The 20,812-nt window shown below is 46.6% G+C and overlaps 1 pseudogene; it reads right to left on the minus strand.

Moving 5' to 3' along the window:
- Positions 1-2,662: 2,662 nt before the first annotated feature.
- Positions 2,663-3,957, minus strand: LOC100299324 (large ribosomal subunit protein uL6-like; annotated as a pseudogene).
- Positions 3,958-20,812: the final 16,855 nt, after the last annotated feature.

Raw genomic sequence — 20,812 nt, forward strand, 5'->3', positions numbered from 1 at the left:
TCGGGAGAGCTCCTGAAGTAGCTCGAAGTGCAAAAATTTTAGACTGGCAATTTGGGGATACCCGTGGAACATTCCAACCATATGTGATTCCTTCGCTGCCCTTCTCGCTGTGGGGAAGGGATATACTGTCTCAAATGGGCATGTTACTTTTTAGCCCTGATGATAAAGTAACTGCTCAAATGTTACCAATGGGCTTTGACCCTTCAAAAGGATTAGGTAAACAGCAGACAGGAATAATTGAGCCAATCTGCCCGGCTCCTCAAAAATTCCGTACTGGATTGGGGTATCCAAATTTTTGATGGAGGCCATTGTTTTTGCTGCCGACCCCATTATGTGGAAATCTCAGGAGCCAGTGTGGGTAGAACAATGGCCTCTGACTAAAGAAAAACTTCTGGTAGCTAAAACATTAATTTTTGAACAACTAGAATTGGGACATATTGAGCCCTCCAATAGCCCCTGGAATACTCCTATTTTTGTTGTTAAGAAAAAGTCTGGTAAATGGAGACTTTTATAAGATTTAAGAGCTATTAATGCCACGTGGAGGACATGGGGGCCCTACAACCTGGGGTCCCTTCCCCAGTAGCCATTCCAGAGGGACACAATGTAATTGTAATTGATTTACAAGATTGTTTTTTCACCATTCCCTTAAATACTGAGAATAAAAAGCGATTTGCCTTTAGTCTTCCATCAGAAAATCTTAAACACCCTTATCTATGGTTTCAATGGAAGGTTTTGCCTCAAGGAATGAAAAATAGCCCCATCCTATGTCAAAAGTTTGTTAATGCTGCTTTAGAAGATGTTAGAAGTAAATATGAACAAGTCTATATGATCCATTATATGGATGACATCTTAATTGCCCACTCTGATAGGGCTCATTTACAAACTGTCCTCCAGGATTTGACCCAGGCATAAACAGACAGAGGCTTAAAAATTACCCCAGAGAAAATTCAAGTCAATCCGCCCATAACCTACTTAGGATGGGTTATCAATTCAGAAACTGTAACTCATGTCCCATTAAAATTGAGAAAAGATCACCTTGTTACTTTAAATGATTATCAAAAACTTTTAGGAGATATTAATTGGATCAGACCTTATTTAAAATTAACCACTGCTGAATTAAAGCCTCTTTTTAATATTTTACGCGGGGATCCTGACCCAACTTCTAAAAGACAATTAACTGCTGAGGCTCAGGAAGCTTTAGACAAAGTAGAAGCAGCCCTATCTGATAGCTATGTAAAACGAGTTAATTTACAGACAAACTGGCAACTCCTCTGCTTAGCTACTCCAACTGTGCCTATGGGAGTTTTATGGCAAAACGGCCCCCTAGAATGGGTCCATCTCCCCGCCCAAGCTCAAAAAGTAGTGGCTTCTTATCCAGGACTGATAGCTATGTTGATATTAAAAGGGAGAAAACGGAGCATTGAATTGTTCAGTAAAGAACCAGCAGAAATTGTAATTCCATATAATAAAGAACAACTTGATGCCCTTCTAATGTTTAATGAGGACTGGCAGATTGCCATAGGAAATTATTGTAGTCAAATTCTGCATCATTTACCTTCGCATGTTTTGCTGAATTTTATATCCAGACATCCAGTTATTTTTCCTGTCAGATGTAAACAATCTCCTATTCCAAATTCTCAGATAGTTTTTACTGACGGGTCAGCAAATGGTAAAGCCTCCATAGTCACTGAAAATCACCAAAAGGTTTTAGAAACACGGGAAACTTCAGCTCAAAGACCTGAAATAACAGCATTCATAGAGCCTTTTGCTATGTTTGCAGATGAAGAATTTAACCTTTATTCTGATTCTCAATATATTGTCAGGTTGTTTCCACACATTTAAACTGTGGTTTTGCCTGAAAATAAAACTACCATATTTAATTTGTTAAGTAATTCACAGCAACAAATTTGGAAAAGAAATAAAATATTTTTCATTGGACACATTCAGGTTCATTCTGGATTGCCCGGCCCTTTAAATGCCTTTAATGACTTGGCTGACTTGTTAATCAGAAATACAGTGGCTACGGTGATTAAGGAAGCCAGAGCCTCTCACTTACTTCATCATCAAAATGCTACTGCTTTAAGATATCAATTCCAAATTCCCAGAGAAACTGCTAGGGAGATTGTGTGCTCTTGCTTACACTGCCCCACTGTTTATAATAGTCTACCTATGGGAGTTAACCTTTGCAGTCTCAAACCTAACATACTCTGGCAAATGGACGTAACTCATATCTCTTCATTTGGAAAACTTTCCTTTGTTCAAGTAACTGTAGATGCCTTTTCTCATGTCATTATTGCAACTGCTCATACCGGAGAGGCAGTTAAAGATGTTATACAACATATCTTTACTTGTTTTTCATATCTAGGTCTGCCAAAGGCTTTGAAAACTGATAATGCCCCTGCTTATACTTCTAAGTCTTTTCAGGAATTTTGTTTACAGTTTCAAATTAAACACAATACAGGCATCCCTTATAATCCCCAGGGACAAGCCATTGTGGAAAGAGCACATCAAATATTAAAGGTTCAAATTCAAAAATTAAAAGAAGGGAAGTTTAAGTATAGCTCTCCCCATCAAATCTTGCAACATGCTCTTTTTGTAATAAATATTGTATTTTTTTTTTCAAATCAAGAGTTTTTATTGTCTCTTTAAAATATCACAACCAGGTCCATAGAAACATCTGCTATCTTGTTGTTTCTGCAGCAGGATCACTGAGATCTTATTCATCAGCCTGTTGAACTGTTCCTTTTTCAGAAACATAGATACCATCCAAAAATTTTATGATATCCTTGTTTTTAACTGTGGTGGCTTGCTGAATCAAAGCAGCTGAATTTGACACAAGTTCAATGTCATTTCCTTCAAGAATCAACTCATTTTTCTGGGCTTGAGATACTGAACAGGCAACCCCTGGCCTTATTCAAACCCTGTGTATGTATTTTTCACCCCAAAAATTTCGGATTTCCACAAGAGAACCATTCTCCTGAATAACAACGTTGATGGGGAAGTGGGCATACACCGACCTCATCTTGTAACGGAAGCCCAGTGTAACACCCTTGATCATGTTCTGTACGTGACTACAGATTGTGCAAACAGTGGCCAGTTCCTTTCTGTTTCCCCACCATTTGTCAACACGGAGCCTCTTCTTTTTCTTTCCAAGGAGACTGAGTTCTACATTGATGTGATTGAAGTCCCTCCGCAGGGTGCCTCTGGGGCCCTTCACAATAACTGTCCGTCCCTTCAAGTTAGGGTTAGGGTTAGGGTTGCTGAGAATGGTCTTCATTCTCGCAGTAGATGCAGCAAAGAGAGCTGTAATAAATATTTTAAATGCCGATTCGGCCAGAACTACTGCAATGCTTTGCCATTGGTGCCCGGAGCAATTGAATGCAAAGCCATTAGTTAAATGGAAGGACCTCCTCTCCAGACAATGGAAAGGTCCCGATCCGTTGTTAACCAGCGGTCGAGGATATGCTTGTGTTTTCCCACAGGACACAGACTCTCCAATTTGGGCTCCATACAGATTGATTCGTCATGTCTCAGCCCCTCGGATACCGGACTACACGGCTGCCGCAACCCCGCAAGAGGAAGGGGCCTCCTCTGCCTCCGCTTCCCCAGCCAGCATGGGAGACGCTGCCGACATCAAGACAATTGACTTCAGGAACCTTGGATGAGCAAGGAACAGATCCACCCACCAAACAGATGTCTCAGCTTCACATATGGGACACTACTCCCCCTGATTCCCTGCGCTGCAGAAACATCCCAGGCCGCCAAGCTCAGGTGACCCGGAATGCCCCCATACCCACTTGTGAACAAATAAAAACACTCTATCACCAAGCACGAGGAATGACTTCCTTGCAGGGATCTCCAAATTCTCCTGAGAAAGTTTTTATTGCCATGCTTGCCTTGCTTTCCTGCCAGGTAAGCGCCTCTCCTATTTCAGGTAAGTATTGGGCATATCTCCCAGATCCTCCAACTTTCCAGGTTGTTTCCTGGAATAATGAGCCTATACGGGTCAACACAGACCAACCTCAGCTTTTGGGAGGATTCTATACTTCTTACACTAAAGATAAATATCCTATTAATTTTAATCATACTTTCTGGGGATTAATAGACGATCTTCCTGTTTGCTTTAACTTCCCCAGTAATCCAAAGAGTTTTATAACACCCACTAAAGAAGGGTGCATCGGGGCCTCTACAAAAATAATTATAACATATTCCTCAAAAATAGATTCCCAGTCTTTACATCATTGGGTAGTTTGGGTATTAGTGGCCCACTTACCTGGGATCCGTGACCCTGCGCTTTACACCCCCTTCCGGTTATCCAAAGTGTTATAAGGTTGCTCCTTCAGATGAAGTGTGGAAGACCATAGATGGCCGTACTGGGTATCCGACTTGGACAACTTGTACTTATAGTTCAAGGATTGATTATAGGATACCAGGCGGTGGGAATTATACTATTCAGGACTGGAGTAACCCGAATCCGGGTGAGGATCCATTGATCAAGATAACATTTAAAGGCAGATTTGAGAATTGGAATAGGATTCCTCTTCCTTGGCCTACGCAAGCCACTAGATGGCATATTAACCAATTTGTTCCTCCTATGCTGTCTTATACAACTAAAAGCAAAACCTATTGGCAACCTGAGATTTGGAGAGCCCTTGCTGCTACTGCCCCCGTTTCTTCATCTCGCCCAGATAACAATTCCACTTATTCTGTTTTAGTTTGTTTACCCTCGCCTTATGTTTTCCTTTTTACTAATGACTCCAACAAACTTAATGTACGCATAAATTATTCAGGTGGACCTAACGTGGTAACTTGTGAACAATGTATGTTTTCATCCTGTTTGACCCCTCAATATAATATTTGCTCTTTTGTGGTGTTGCAACGCCCACCCTATCTCATTATACCTGTGACCGTGACCTCCCACTGGTATGACAATTACGGTCTCGCTGTGCTACAACAACTACAGGATTTAATGTGATCACGGTGGTTTGTGGGCTTACTTATTTTAGGAATATCAGCTTTAATAGCAGCAATTAGTTCTGTTACTGCAGCAGCAATATCATTGACTCAACAAGTGCATACTGCCCAATATGTTGATACCATGTCTAAAAATGTTTCTTTAACTCTAGCAACTCAGGAAGCTATAGATAGGAAATTAGAGATGAGAGTAGACGCCTTAGAAGAGGCAATTATGCATATTGGGGCTGAGTTACAGGCTTTAAAGGTGAAGATGGCTTTGATATGCCAAGCGGATTACAAGTGGATATGCGTGACATCTTTGACGGTAAATGAGACAGATTATGAGTGGGAAAAGATTAAAAATCATATCTCAGGTGTTTGGAATAGTTCTGATATTGGCCTGGACTTAGGGAAAATTCATAATCAAATACAGACCTTGGAACACTCTCGAATGGATTTTACCGTCACCGGTGGTGACTTTTTTCACACTTTCTCTAACTTTATTCCTGGAAAAAATATTCTGTCTAATATCCCTAGTTATGCTGTCATTGGTGCTCTAATCCTACTTCTCATAATTATTCTTCCTTGTATTGTCCGGATTCTTCAGCAGAGCATTTGGAAGCTCGCGACTGAGCTGCATCAGGCTGCTTTAAGAAATAAAAAGGGGGAGATGTTGGAGGCCAGCGTGAGGCACTCCGCCCATGGCAAAGGTCATGAGGAAGGAGGCTCAACATATGCAAAAGCAGGATCAAGACTCAGGAGTCCCCCTGGAAATCCTCGAGCATCTACCCCCATAACCACAGCCTGCCTGCTTTACTACTTTGTGCTCTCACCTACACCTCTGACTTTACGGGGGGCTGTCCCCCACCACCTCTTTCGGAGAAGGAGTTAACTTAGAGCTCCAGTTAATAAAAACTCCTGGGCGTGACAAGAGTGTTTTAACTTTCAGACTCCTCTGAAGGTTCTCTAGCCTGCCTGACAGGTTTGTCCAGACACATGTGATTGCTCACAGCCTCCCAACCATGAGAGGCACGAGATGCTTTAAACCTTCTAAAAACAGGTTCCTTAGAAAAGTTAGAAAACCATTAGTATAAGTATAGTAGGCTGATTAGAAATTTTATTGGTGAAGGGTTTTTCATTTGTTGAACCAATGTTTTTTGCTAAGTCTCCACATCCCCTGCCCTTATACACATTAATGAATATATAGAAGAAATAAGTATTAACCTTTGATGTTAATCACATTAGACCTTAGGCTAAGTAAATTCTTTCCTTAATTAAAACCCACTACACCCTCAGCCCATAGGAATGTAACTTTATCTGGTACCTTCAGAAGGTGGAGTCTTTTTTAAGAATAATCACCCCTGGAGAAATAAGTGTCCTGGTTGACTGACCGCTGTCACAAGGAGAGGGTCATAATTGTCAGCAGGCCCCCTGGCCAGAAGATGATATAACACCCCTAAGACCTCTGTATACATTTGTATGAAGCACCTGAATTTGATAAAAGTCAGGAAGCTGACCCCACATGACTTTTGCATAACATCTCAGTGTATAAAAGTAGACCATGGAAAATAAAGAATTGGGATCAGTTTCTGGAAATACTGGTCTCCCCATGTCGCTCTCTCTATCAAACTCTGGCTGAGTCTCCATCTGGAGCACAGAACCCACCAAGCCTACTAATTTTTCCTGGGCTTCTAAGATCTTACTGGGGGGGGGGGCCTCAGTGTCTCCTCTCCTTCAGGAGAATGGAAGGATGCCTGCAGCCTACGTAAGTGGTGCAAACTTCTTGTCTTGAAGTTTTATTGGTCTCCCGCATAAACCAAGCTACTCAGCCTCTTTTCTCCACTGAATTTTCCTACTGAGCTACCCTCATTCTATTACTCCTTATATCTCTAATTAATATCTAATTGCAGCTATTGTATCCTGATCCTCGCAGACGCCGTCCCCACTTCAAACTCCCTGGATCAGCTGGGCTGGACCTCGGCAGAGATGTAATACAAAAGTCCCATGGGGTCAGAAATCCTGACTTTTATCAAAATCAGGTGCTTCATACAGATGTATTCAAAGGTCTTAGGGGTGTTACATCATCTTCTGGCCAGGGGGCCTGCTGACAATTTATGACCCTCTCCTTGTGACAGCAGTCAGTCAACCTGAACACTTATTTTTCCAGGAGTGATTATTCTTAAAACAGATGGCACCTTCCAAAGGAACCAGATAAGGTTACATTCTTATAGGGTGAGGGTGCAGTGGGTTTTAATTAAGGAAAGAATTTGCTTAGCCTACGGTCTAATGTGATTAATATCAAAGGATAATACTTACTTATATATATTCATTAATGTGTATAAGGGCAGGGGATGTGGAGACTTAGCAGTAAACGTTGGCCCAACAAATGACAAACCCTTCACCAATATGACTTCTAATCAACCCACTATACCACACTAATAATTTCCTAACTTCTCAAAAGAATCTGCTTTTACAAGGTTTAAAGCATCTCGTGCCTCTCACAGTTGGGAGGCTGTGAACAATCACATGTGGCCGGACAAACCTGTCAGGCAGGCTAAAGAAGCTTCGGTGGAGTCTGTAGGTTGAAACACTCCTGTCACGCCCAGGAATTATTATTAACTGGAGCTCTAAGTTAACTCTTTTTCAGAGAGAGGTGGTGGGGGATAGCCCCCCGTAAAGTCAGAGGTGTAGGTGAGAGCACAAGACAGTAAAGAATGCAGACTCTGGTTTTGGGGGCAGATGCTCGAGAATTTCCAGAGGGACTCCTGAGGCTTGATCCCACCTTTGCGTATGTTGAGCCTCCTTCCTCATGACCTTTGCCACGGGCCGAGTTCTTCACGCTGGCTGCCGGCACATAACAACCACCGTTCTGCGTTCAGGAGGATCCTTTTGTGTTTTCTGGGTGCACTATTTGCTGTCCATGATCTCAAGTGCCTTTCGGGCATGGCTGATGGAGATGGACACCAAGCAGCCGGGCAGCCATCTGGCATCTCGGCCTACAGTGCTTTCATGAGTGACATCTCAGATCCGGGGCTGAGACTGCCATCCCTCCCTGGGCCCCCCTCGGTGGCCAGGGGTGGGGTGGGGTGGGGTGGGGTGGGGGTGGGGTGGGGTAGGGGAGTGTGAGGTTAGGGAGACGGGAATGCGGGACTGGGCTAGGGGTCGGGGGCGCACAAGGCGAAGGGACCGTCATGGTCCCCCTGAGAAGTGAAGGCAGGTTCTGTCCCCTGAGAACTTCCTGCCTTCAGGCGTGTGAGAGGCGTAGGTTTCTCTCCAATCCACGGCCACGCATCATTTTCCGCCCTGTTCAAAAACACAGACAAAAAACGTATTTGTTTATCTCGGCTTGTTTTCTGGCCGAGGCCAAAGACCTCTTCAAGCGTGTCCAAAGGGTCTGACAGGATGGGAGGGTGCAGGTCAATCCATGTGTCAAGAGATCCAGAGAACCTGTCACAACTGTGACTCGGGCCTTTTTCAGAAACAGGCCCATCTGGATGTATTCCCTGGACAGGAGTCACCCCAGAAGTTTCCTTGAAGGGATCGAGTTGCAGGAGTCGGGGTCGTGGCCCCGCCGCCGCCGCCGCCGCCGCCAAAGGGCCCCTTCAGCCCGGCAGGCCAGCAGGCCCTGCAGGCAGGGGCTATTGTCTGTGGGCCCCACCCCCACCTTCCCCCACCCTCCCCCTGCAGGATAGCCTCGCCGGATAGCTTCATTCAAATGCAGAAAGCTTTCCAGTCAAGTCAGAGCCTCTGACTTCGCCTCGAGCTTCTCTCTATTGAATGGTGATCCGCCCCACCCAGCCATTCCATGTCTCCACCTTGAGACGGCCCCTTCGGCACCGCGCGGAGGAAGGGGGCTGGGGGGTGGGGAGGGAGGCCGAGGGACAGATTCGCCTCGTGTCAGGCCAAAGGAGTCTCCTCCTTTTGGTAACCCAGGAAACCTCACTCATGCACATGAGGATCACAGACGTGCATCGAAGCAGCCACCATCCCTTGACATCTTCCCCTCCGTGGGAGGAGGTTTTCCTCCCTGCCTGCCTTCAGAGGGACAGAAAAGGAGGGAGGGGCAGAGCGTTCCTCTGGCGCTGGCCGGCTCTTAAGTCACTTGACTCCAAAACACTCCACAGGGCACGGAGGTTCACGTGCAGTGGGGTGGGGTGGGGTGGGGTGGGGACAGAGGCCTACTCCCGACCCCAGCAGTTTTCCCTCCTCTGACACTTTTCTGGAAACCATGAAAAGCTGAGCTGGTGACTGTGTCTGTGAGTGCATGCATTGATGCGTGTACGTGAGAGACGGTGCATGTGCATGTGAGTGTGCATGTGCATGGACGTGAGAGAAAATTAAAAAAAGAAATAAAGGAATAAAAATCCGGAAGGAAGGAAGGAAGGAGGGAAGGAGGAGGGAGGGACGAAATAGGTTAGTTCGTAGGGGCCTCCGTGTCATGGCAAGAGTTTCTGAGCACAGATCCTCCGTTCAGGGAAACAGTGATCGTATCTCCTCTCAGGAGGCCGTGATGTCGATGGACGGGTGCGGGAAAGCAGGCCTGGGGTGCAAGCCATCAGGTTTTATTTTTCCTCAGAGGCGCTTGTAGGCAAACCAAGGAAACACACAGGTTCATCCCTGGAGTGGATTCGAGAAACCAGTCGGCAGAGGGAGAGGCAGTCTAGGAGGTTGATTTCTAGACGTCAGGGTCGGGCCCTGGAGCGGGTTGCCATGTCCTTCTCCAGGAGGCCTTCCTGGCCCGGGGATGGAACCCGGGTCTCCTGCATCGCAGGCAGACTCTTGACCGTGTGAGCCACCAGGGAAGCTCCGTCAGAAACGTTCACCAAGTCCTCTAGCTTCCATCCGCAGGGCTTCAGGCACAGGGCCTTTTGGGTGCTCCATCAGAAGAGCAAGAGAACATGGGACGTGGTCCCTCCCCCCCCCGAGAGAGGGTTGTTGTCCCCAGATAGCGGAGGCAGCTCGGAACACTTCAGGCTCCAGTTCCCCCCTCTCGGGTGAAGAACCACACGCAAAGAAACACACACACACACACACACACACACACACGTATAGGACACGACTCTCCTATCCGGAAGTGTGTACCCCCGTTTCACGGAAACATCCTCTGGGCCCCAAAGGAACGTGTGGCAATCACTCTCGCCAAGGAGATAAGAATCCTCCACAGAGAGTTTCTGAAGTCTGGAAGGACCAGGTCGAGAGAAAAAGAGAAACAATTCCCTTCTGCTGACAGGGGTGCTGTATGAAGTGACCAAGGGGATGTCCATCTTTCCAAATTCCCATTTTAAACACCGTGTCCTTTTCTGTCCTTTGTTTTCTCTTTGTATCTGGAAAGCAACAGATGGAATGGTAGGTTCTTTCATTATTTTCTTTCTTTCTTTTTAGTGCCTGCCTGCCTGTCCGCCCGCCCGTCCCTCCATCTGTCTTCTCTCTGTCTCTCTCGCTTTTCACTCAGGTTAGGGAATTAAAAAAAAAAAAAATGAGGAATCTGTATTTTGGCAGGTCAGGAAGCAACAGCTAAAACTAGACATGGAACCCAACAGGCTGGTTCCAAATAAGAGAAAGGAGTCCATCAAGGCTGTCTATCATCACCCTGCTTATTGAACATACACGCTCAGTACACATCATGAGAAGTGCTGGGCTGGATGAAGCACAAGCTGGAATGAAGATGGCCGGGAGACATATCAATCCCCTCAGATATGCACACGACAGCACCCTCACGGCAGAAATGAAGCCTAGGGTGGATTTCCAAAGTCGTGTTCGTTTCAGGTGTTCAGAGTCTTTTCCCTTAGAGGTTCATGCAACGTCATACGTCTACTTTCCTGTGCTGGCATAGTATATAGTAGGTTCTTATGGATTCTTTTGATGTACAGTTTATGTGTTCATGTTCAACCCCACCTCCTAAGTGGACTGTCCTGCCCTTCCCTACCCCCCATCCTCTTTTCCTCAAGAAGTCAGGCATCCACTTCAGCATCCTATTCCTCAGTTCATCCAACCCCATGGAAAAAGTTATTCCCTCCAGTTTCTCCGTTGGTTCTCTACACCTCGTGCTGGGAGCCAGCATGAGGAGCTCCCCCCGTGGCAAAGGTCATGAGGAAGGAAGCTCAGCATACACAAAGGCAGGATTGAGCCTCAGGAATCCCCCTGGGCATTCTCGAGCATCTACCCCCAAAAACCAGAGTCTGCCTACTTTATTGCTTTGTGCTCTCACCTCTGACTTTACGGGGGTTGCCCACCACCACCATCTCACTCTGTCCAAAAAGAATTAACTTACAGCTCCAGTCAATAAAGTTCCTGGGCATAGTAGGAGTGTTTAGATCCAAACCCCTCAGATAGCTCTCTAACTGGCCTGACAAGTTTACCTGGACTCTTACAGTTATGCATACAATTGTTTACAGTCTCTCAGCCTCGAGAGGCATGGGAAGCTTAAGATATTCAAATAGCTTAGAGCCTCTCAGAGAGTTAGAAACTGTCAGAATAAAACTAGTATAAGATTTCATTGATGAGCCAATGCTTGCTGCCAAGTTTCCACATGCCCTGTATTGTATGCATGGAAGTGTGTTAATTAATATAGTTGGTATGTAGAAAAAATAAGTAGTGGCCTTGGTGTTAGCAACTTTAAACCCTTAAGGTAATAAATTCTTTCCTTTGTTGTAAACCCACTGCACCTCTGCCCTATAGGAATGCAACTTTATCTAACACCTTCGGAGGATGGCACCAAATCTTAAAATAATTACTCTTAGAGAAAATAAGTCTTATGGATTGACAAATCTTTGTCAAGAGTCATAAAATGTTAATAGGCCTTCTGGCCAGAAGATGATGTAAATCACCTAAACCATTTGTACACGATAAATTTGCAGGAAAGAAACCCTGGTTTTGATAAGGATCAAAGACTGATGACTTTGCATGATTTTACATCCCCTATTATCCTCTATGTGCAACTTAGGGTATAAAAGCCCCCGTTGAAAATAAAGCTGCAGGCCTTGCTCACTGAAGCTTGGTCTGTCCATGATATTCTTTCTTGTTTCCTTTTCCTCCTTTTCTCTCCTGTTCTTCCTTCATGCCAAAATAATTTGGAGCGCAGGGGTCCTCTGCGACCACTTATTTGCCTGGGCTCCTAAGACCCACTCGAGAAGGTGCCTAAGGTGGGGCACCTTCTGCTATTCTAGAGGGCACCTGCGGCCTCCGTGGTCAGAACAAGTTTGGTGTCACAAACTTTATTGATTTCCCACATAAACCAGTTATTATTGAACATCTAATAAATCTCTCAGCCTCTGCTATCCCTTAATCGCCAACGCTGTCATCCTGAGGGAATCCCTGGATCCAACTGGGGCTGGACTCCAGCAACCTCGCCTGATGGTGGTGGGTGACTGGAAGACTGACAGTTCTGAAGAATCTGGCAGGAGCTTTGGGTGAAGGCTCCTCAGATATGCTCAATGAAGTGGGTGGTGTGTCCATCAGTAGAGACGGTGGAAGGTATGCCCCACGTGGCAAACACCATTGCTTTGAGTTGTGGTAGGTTTGCCTGTTTGCAGTGAGGGATGGAAGGGAGGCTTCCACCTTCCACAGAGAAAGCTATCCCTAGCGTACCAAGGATGTTTGACCACCCCCACCCTGCCGCCCCAGGTTACAGGTGCGACAGGTCAGACTATAGCAATAGTCATTTCAAGGGTGTATTCACAACAGGCAGAGTCATCTTAAAGGCACCCTATCCTGTGAAGGTGGAGGGAGGGGAGCGAGGGGGAGAGAGAGGATGAGGGAGAAAGGAAGGAGAAAGAGAGGGGACAAGAACACACACAGTGGGCCGGGATGGGGGTGGGGGAAACGGTGTGTGGCCTGTCTGTGGCATGCACAGGTGGTGTTGCGAGGGTGGTGTGAGGGGCCGTGTGTGGGGGGGAGAGTAGGTGTGTGGTGTGGGTGTGGTGTGTATAGGTGCCACGTGGGGCCGTGTGGGCGGCATGGGTGTGTGCCTGTGGGTGCGGGGGGGGGGAGGGGCCAGAGACAGAGGCCAAGAGACACAGCCAGGCAAACGACAACACAGTGTTTGTGTGTGGGAGGGGGGGTGGCCGGTGTGTAGGGCCGTGCGTGTGTGTGTGGGTGGGGTGTGTGTGTGGTGTGGGGGGAGGGATGGGGGGTTTATGGGCTGTGTGTATGTGGTGTGGGGGGAGGGGTGTGTGTGGTGTGTGGGGGCGGATGTTTGTGGGCTGTGTGTATGTGGTGTGGGGGAGGGGTGTGTGTGGTGTGTGGGGGCGGGGCGGGGTGGGTGTGTATGTGTGGCCATGCATTTGCTGTGTGGGCAGAGACAGAGGCAGAGAGTCACAGCCAGGCAAAGGACAACGTAGTGTGTGTGTGTGTGTGTGTGTGTGTGCGTGTGCACGGGCAAGGGTATGTGTGTGGTGTGGGCAGGGTGCGTCTGGGCTGGGTGTCTGTGTGTGGTGGGGGGAGGTGGTGTGTGGCGTGTCTGTGGCATGCGCAGGTGGTGTTGCGTGGGTGGTGTGTGGGGCCGTGTGTGTGTGGGGGTGTAGGTGTGTAGTGTGGGTGTGGTGTGTATAGGTGCCACGTGGGGCTGTGTGTGTGGCATGGGTGTGTGTGGGGGGGTGCACCTGTGGGTGCGGGGAGAGGGCAGAGACAGAGGCCAAGAGACAAGCCAGGCAAAGGACAACACAGTGTGTGTGGGGGGGGTGGCCGGTGTGTAGGGTCATGCATGTGTGTGTGGGCAGGGTGTGTGTGTGGTGTGGGGGGAGGGGTGGGGGGCGGGGTGTTTATGGGCTGTGTGTTTGTGTGGTGTGGGGTGAGGGGTGTGTGTGTGTGGTGTGTGGGGGCAGGGCAGGGCATCTCTTTGTGTGGGCATGCATGTGGTGTGTGGGCAGAGGCAGAGGCATAGAGTCACAGACAGGCAAAGGACAAGGTAGTGTGTGTGTGTATGTGTGTGTGTGTGTGTACATGCGTGAGTGCGTGCGTGCACACGTGCAGGTATGTATGTGGTGTGGGCAGGGATCATCTGGGCTGGGTGTCTGCCAGGAGCCAGCATGAGGAACTCCGCCTGTGGCAAAGGTCATGAGGAAGGAGGCTCGGCATATGCAAAGGTGGGATCGAGCCTCAGGAGTCCCCCTGGAAATTCTCGAGCATCTACCCCCAAAACCAGAGTGTGCCTACTTTCTGCTTTGTGCTCTCACCTACACCTCTGACTTTACAGGGGGCTGTCCCCCACTACCTCTCTCTGAAAAAAGAGTTAACTTACAGCTCCAGTTAATAATTCCTGGGTGTGACAGTGTTTCAACCTACAAACTCCTTTGAAAGTCCTCTAGCCTGCCTGAATAGGTTTTTCCAGGCACGTGTGATTGTTCAGAGCCTCCCAACTGTGAGAGGCATGAGGTGTTCTAAACTGTCTAAATACAGATTCCTTTGAGCAGTTAAAAGATTGATTAGATTGTATTGGTGAAGGGTTTTTCACTTGTTGGGCCAATGTCTGCTGCTAAGTCTCCATATCCCTTACCTATTGTGTCACTGGCAGTGTATTGGTTGATATAATTGGTGTATAGACATGTAAGTAGTAGCTTTAATGTTTGTAACCTTGGACCCTTGAGTTAATTCTTTTCTTGTTATAGCCATATCCCTTACCTACTGTGTCCCTGGAAGTGTATTGGTTGATATAATTGGTGTATAGACATGTAAGTAGTAGCTTTAATGTTTGTAACCTTGGACCCTTGAGTTAATTCTTTTCTTGTTATAGCCCACCACACCTTTGCCCTATAGGAATGCAACTTTATCTAATGCTTTTGGAGGCTGGCACCTGACTTTAGAATAATCACCTTTAGAGAAAAATAAGTTTCTTAAAATGTTAACAGGCCTCCTGGCCAGAAGATGATGTAAATCACCTAAACTTTTGCATATGATAAGTTTGAAAGCCTGGCTTCGATTAGGATCAGGGACTGCTGTCCTTGCATGACTCTACCCCTTCCCCCATTATCCTCTATGCACAACTTAAGGTATAAAACTACTTTGGAAAATAAAGTACACAATTTTGTTCACTGAAATTTGGTCTCCCCATGTCGTTCTTTCTCTCACCTTCTGGCTGAATTTTCATCTGGAGCGGGGAAGCTCGTCAAGCCTACTAATTTTGCCTGGGCTTCTAAGATCTGACCGGGGAGGCCTTAGTGTCTCCTCTCCTTCGGGAGAATGGGAGGACGCCTGCGGCCTACATAGGTGATGCAAAATTCCTTATTTTGGAATTTTATTAGCTTTCCACGTAAACCAAGTTATTCAGCCTCTTTTCTCCACTAAATTTTTTCTCACTGAGCTATCCTTATTTAACCACTCTTTATATCCTTAATTAACGTTTAATTAAGCAGTTGTTTCCTGATCCTCGCTGACACCGTCTCAGCTTTGAATTCCCTGGATCCACCGGGGCTGGACCCTGGCAGATGTCTGTGTGTGGGGTGGGGAGTTGGTGTGTGGCATGTCTGTGGCACGCGCAGGTGGTGTTTGTGGGTGGTGTATGGGACCGTGTGTGTCTGTGTGGGGGTAGGTGTGTGGTGTGGGTGTGGTGTATATAGGTGCCACGTGGGGCCGTGTGGGCGGCATGGGTGTGTGCGTGTGGGGTGTGCCTGTGGGTGCAGGGGGTGGGGCAGAGACAGAGGCCGAGAGACACAGCCAGGCAAAGGACAACGCAGTGTGTGTGTGTGTGTGGTGTGGGTGTGCGGGGTGGGTGGTGTGTGGCCAGTGTGTAGGGCCGTGTGTGTGTGTGGGCAAGGTGTGTGGGTGGTGTAGGGTTAGGGGTGTGTGTGTGTGATGTGTGGGGCGGGGCGAGGCGTCTGTGTGTGGGGGCATGCATGTGGTGTGTGGGCAGAGGCAGAGAGTCACAGCCAGGTAAAGGACAACATAGTGTGTGTGTGTGTGTGGGGGGGATCGGGTCGGGATGTCTGTGTGCATGCCGTGTGAGGGCGGGGTGTGTGTGTGGGTATGCGTGTAGTGTGTAGGGTGTGCCTGTGGGTGGTGTGGGCAGAGACAGAGAGACGCAGCCAGGTGCAAAGGATGATGCAGTGTGTGTGTGGTATGCGCATGGTGTGTGTGGGTATGCGTGTGTGTGGTGTGCAGGCGGGCAGAGACAGAGAGACACAGTCAGGCAAAGGATAATGTGCATGGATGGATATCCCACATCATTTGCTTGTGTTTCCTGAGCTCATTCATCCAGGATCAAGACCAATCCCGTGACATGTGAGTCTGCCACCACCAGCCCGCACTTGGTCTTTGGGCAGGAAGACAGGGGCGTGTTCCGAGTTGGCGGCGGGGGGCGAGGGCGTGACTTGCTCTCCCCAGGCCAGTTTGATCCTCACGCTCTGCCCCTGAACCTGACTGGAGCAAGTGGATCTGCGTGATCTGTCATGGCTTTGTTTGAAATCCTTGGCAGGAGAAGGAAGATTCCCCCAATGTCAAGGGAGACAAGAACCAAAAGAAGGAAGTCAATTCCCTTGGGTTAAAATACCTATTCTCCAAATTGATCAAGTCTCCAAAATGAGATTTCCAATTCAAACCATAAAGCCCAAGTGGCTACCCATCCCACCCCATTGACTGCCGGGGTCCAGCCCCAGTGGATCCAGGGAATTCAAAGCAGAGACAGCATCAGCAATCAGGATATGATAGAATTAAAGATATAAAGAGTGGTTAAATAAAGATAGCTCAGTAGGAAAATTCAGTGGAGAAAAGAGGCTGAATAACTTGGTTTATGTGGAAAGCCAATAAAATTCCAGACAAGGAATTTGCATCATCTACATAGGCCGCAGGCATCCTCCCATTCTCCCGAAGGAGGAGACACTGAGGCCTACCTGGTCAGATCTTAGAAGCCCAGGCATAATTAATAGCCTTGACCAGACTCCACACTCCAGATGGGAATTCAGCCAGAAACTGAGAGAAAGAACAACATGGGGAGACCAGTCTTTCCAGGAACTGGTCCCCTTCTTTATTTTCCAGGGTCTGCTTTTATACACAGAGATGTAATACAAAAGTCACATGGGGTCAGCAGTCCTGACTTTTATCAAAATCAGGTGCTTCATACAAATGTATACAAAGGTCTTAGGGGTGCTACATCATCTTCTTGCCAGGGGGCCTGCTGACAATTTATGACCCTCTCCTTGTGACAGCGGTCAGTCAACCAGAACACTTATTTCTCCAGGAGTGATTATTTTTAAAACAGACGCCACCTTCCGAAGGCACCAGATAAAGTTACATTCCTATAGGGTGAGGGTGTTGTGGGTTTTAATTAAGGAAAGAATTTGCTTAGCCTAGGGTCTAACGTGATTAATATCAAAGGTTAATACTTTTTTTATATATTCATTAATGTGTATAAGGTCAGGGGATGTGGAGACTAAGCAGTAAACATTGGCCCAAAAAGTGAAAAACCCTTAACCAATACAATTTCTAATCAACCCACTATACTACACTAATAATTTCTTAACTTCTCAAAAGAATCTGTTTTTAGAAGGTTTAGAACATCTCGGGCCTCTCACGGTTGGGAGGCTGTGAACAATCACATGTGGCCGGACAAGCCTGTCAGGCAGGCTAGAGAAACTTCAGAGGAGTTTGTAGGTTGAAACTCTCCTGTCATGCCCAGGAATTATTATTAGCTGGAGCTCTAAGTTAACTCCTTCCCTGAAAGAGGTGGTGGAGGACAGCCCCCCATAAAGTCAGAGGTGTAGGTGAGAGCACAAAGCAGTAAAGTAGGCAGACTCTGGTTTGGGGGGCAGATGCTCGAGAATGTCCAGGGGGGACCCCTGAGGCTTGATCCCACCTTTACGTATGTCGAGCCTCCTTCCTCATGACTTCTGCCATGGGCGGAGTTCCTCACGCTGGCTCCCGGCATCTCCCCCTTTTTTATTTCTTAAAACAGCCAGATGCAGCTCAGTCACGAGCTTCTGAATGCTCTGCCGAAGAATCCAGACAAAACAAGGAAGAATGATTATGAGAAGCAGAATTAGAGCACCAACAGCAGCATAACTAAAGGTATTAGACAGAATATTTTTTCCAGAAACAAAGTTTGAGAAGGTATGAAAGAAGTCATTAGCTGCTCCAGCTGCGGTAAAATCTAGTCGAGAGTGTTCCCAGGTCTGTATTTGATTATGAAGTTTCCCTAAGTCCAGGCCAATGTCAGAGCTGTTCCAAACACCTGAAACATGATTTTTAATTTTTTCCCATTCATAATTGGTCTCGTTTACCTTCAAAGATGTCACGCATATCCACTGGTAATCAGCATGGCATGACAGAGCCATTTTCACTTTTAAAGCCTGTAACTAAGTCCCAATATGCATTATAACCTCTTCCAAGGCATCTACCCTCATCTCCAACTTTCTATCTATAGCTTCCTGTGTTGCTAGAGTTAAAGAAACATTTTTAGACATGGTATCAACATATTGGGTACTATGCACTTGTTGAGTCAATGATATTGCTGCCACAGTAATAGAAGTAATTGTTGCTATTAAAGCTGATATTCCTAAAATAAATAAGCTCACAAATTGTCATGATCACATTAAATCCTGTAGTTGTTGTAATACAGCAAGACCATAATTATATCAATAAGTGGTTACATCATAAGATAAGGTGGACGTTGTAACACTACAAAGGAGCAAACATTATATTTAGGGTTTAAACAAGGTGAGAGCATACATTGTTCACAACAACACCACAAAGGAGCAAATATTATATTGAAGGTTTAAACAAGATGAAAGCATACATTGTTTACAAGTTACTATATTACGTCCACCTCTTTTTTACTGTCTGCTTTAGCCCTTATCACTATGTCTGCATTGTAAAATGCCTGTTGCAGGTGCACCGGGGAGCAGCTGCAGGCGTTGGCCCGGGGGAGCAGTGTCCCCAGCATCAGGAGGGAGAAGGAGAGCGGCAGGCTGCCGGCCACGGCGCCTATGGCTGGCAGAGGGGCGGGGTTTGCGGACTCGGGCTAGCTGCCGCCGCTTGGGCTCGGGGCGTTTCCCTCTTGCCAGAGGGGCCATGCTGGTCTGGATGACACTTCGCAGGCGCACTTTCATCTCTGTCCCTCACTCACCGCACAAACTTCTTTGCTCTAGGTCTCAGGGTGTGGCGAGGAGGGTGCGGGGCGCAGTTGGCGCCGTGGAGGCAAGAGCTGGCTGGTGGGTGGGGCAAGCGAGTTCACGCCGCGGACCTAGCCTGTCTGGAATCCAAATTGGCGAATCTGCATCCTGAGGAAAAATACAAGCATACCCTCTCCCACAAGTTAGCAACACATCTAGCTGGTCTATGAAATTTATATCTTGAAGCAGGTGAATTTTGATGGTGAATTTTGTAAGAATTTTTGGCTTTATCAATCTTTTTATATAAGTTTAAAGCGATTACTTTAGTCAATGCATCTGCCAAAGCATTTCCTTCATGTAAAGGGCCGGGCAAGCTGGAATGGGCTCTAATATGTCTCACAAAATATTTTTATCTCTGTGTTTAATCTCTCTCTGTAAATCAGATAACAAGGAGAAAATAGTAGTTTATTTTCTGGAATATTAGCAGTTTCTATATGAGGAAACAACCCTACAATATATCGGAAGTCATTCAAAAGATTGAAGGTGTGGTCTCTTAAATGTTGAAGAGCCTAAATAACTGTTCATAACTCAGCCCTGACATTTTACTTCCTTGATTTAAAATTTTTAAAGGCCTAGAAGCTGTAGTTTCTTGCACCCAAAAGGCTAGATCACTAGATCCAAATGTTCTGTGGCTCCTAGCTTGAGAAGTCAAGTTTTTTCCTGTCTGATAATAAGGTAAAAGCAAAAGCTGTGTTACTCTTTGACCTTTATTAATTTACACAGTTTGGGTAGGTGGTGAGATCAAGACTTTAATTTCTCAATATAATCAGAGTCTACTACACCAGGCACCACCCAAAATTTTTTGAAAAGAAAGTGAGCTATGCCTCAGCACAAATCTTACAATGTCCTCAGGTAGGGGGCCAGCCACTCCTGTTGGAATTGGAGTAACCGGCACGTCAGGAGTTAATACTGTTGTTAAATCCCCTTACCATTCCGCTTTTCTCTTAGCCTGGGTGAGACACCCCCCCCCCCCCCCCGCCTCCGAGGCGGTTTTCTCCAAGGAGCACGCTCTGCATATTGTGCATGCAGTCTGTTTTTAAAACGCCACTGTTCAAAAAACTTTTTATCTTCCTCAGGCTTAGGCAACATTTTGAGAGGCTTTGGGGGCAAAGTGGGGAACTCTTGGGCCCTGGGAGGCACAAACGGAGCCAGCGGTGATCGCCTTAAATCAGAAAGTGGTGGATAAATTTTTTAAAGGTGTGCACAGAGAGAGAGGGAGCTCGCCAGGGTGTCTGGCCACAGCGTCCTGTAAGTCCTCTCCTCTCTCCTCTGCTGATTTTTTCTTCCTTCCTCTCTTTCAACCTTTTTCAAGTTTTCTTTCCCTCACTCTATCTTCTTTCCTTCCTCTTCTCTTCTCTTTCACTTTCTATCATTTCCTTCCTGTTTCCCTCTTTCATTCTCCCTTCTTTCTTCTTACTGTCTCACTCTCTCTCTCTCCCTCTCTTCCTGCCTTTCTCACTTTTCTCTCCCCCTTCCTTTCTCACTACCCTTCTCTTTCCTTCGTTTCTTTCCCTTTACCCTCTTTCTATCTAACTTTTTCTTCCCTCCTCCCTATCTTTCTCTCTGTATCTCTTTTTCTAACATCCTTTCTCCCTTTCTCTATCTTGCTGCGTTCCCTGATTCCTTCCTTCTCCGTTCCTCTCTCCTTTTAACTCTTTAGCTCTTTCTCTATCTTTAGATCTTTCTCTATCCTCGGGAGGTACAGCAGTCTCCCCCCCCCCTTTTTTTGAGAATATTTTTATTTATTTTATACTTGT

The sequence above is a fragment of the Bos taurus genome, unplaced genomic scaffold, assembly GCF_002263795.3.
Source record: "Bos taurus isolate L1 Dominette 01449 registration number 42190680 breed Hereford unplaced genomic scaffold, ARS-UCD2.0 Leftover_ScbfJmS_169, whole genome shotgun sequence".
Taxonomy (NCBI): Eukaryota; Metazoa; Chordata; class Mammalia; order Artiodactyla; family Bovidae; genus Bos; species Bos taurus.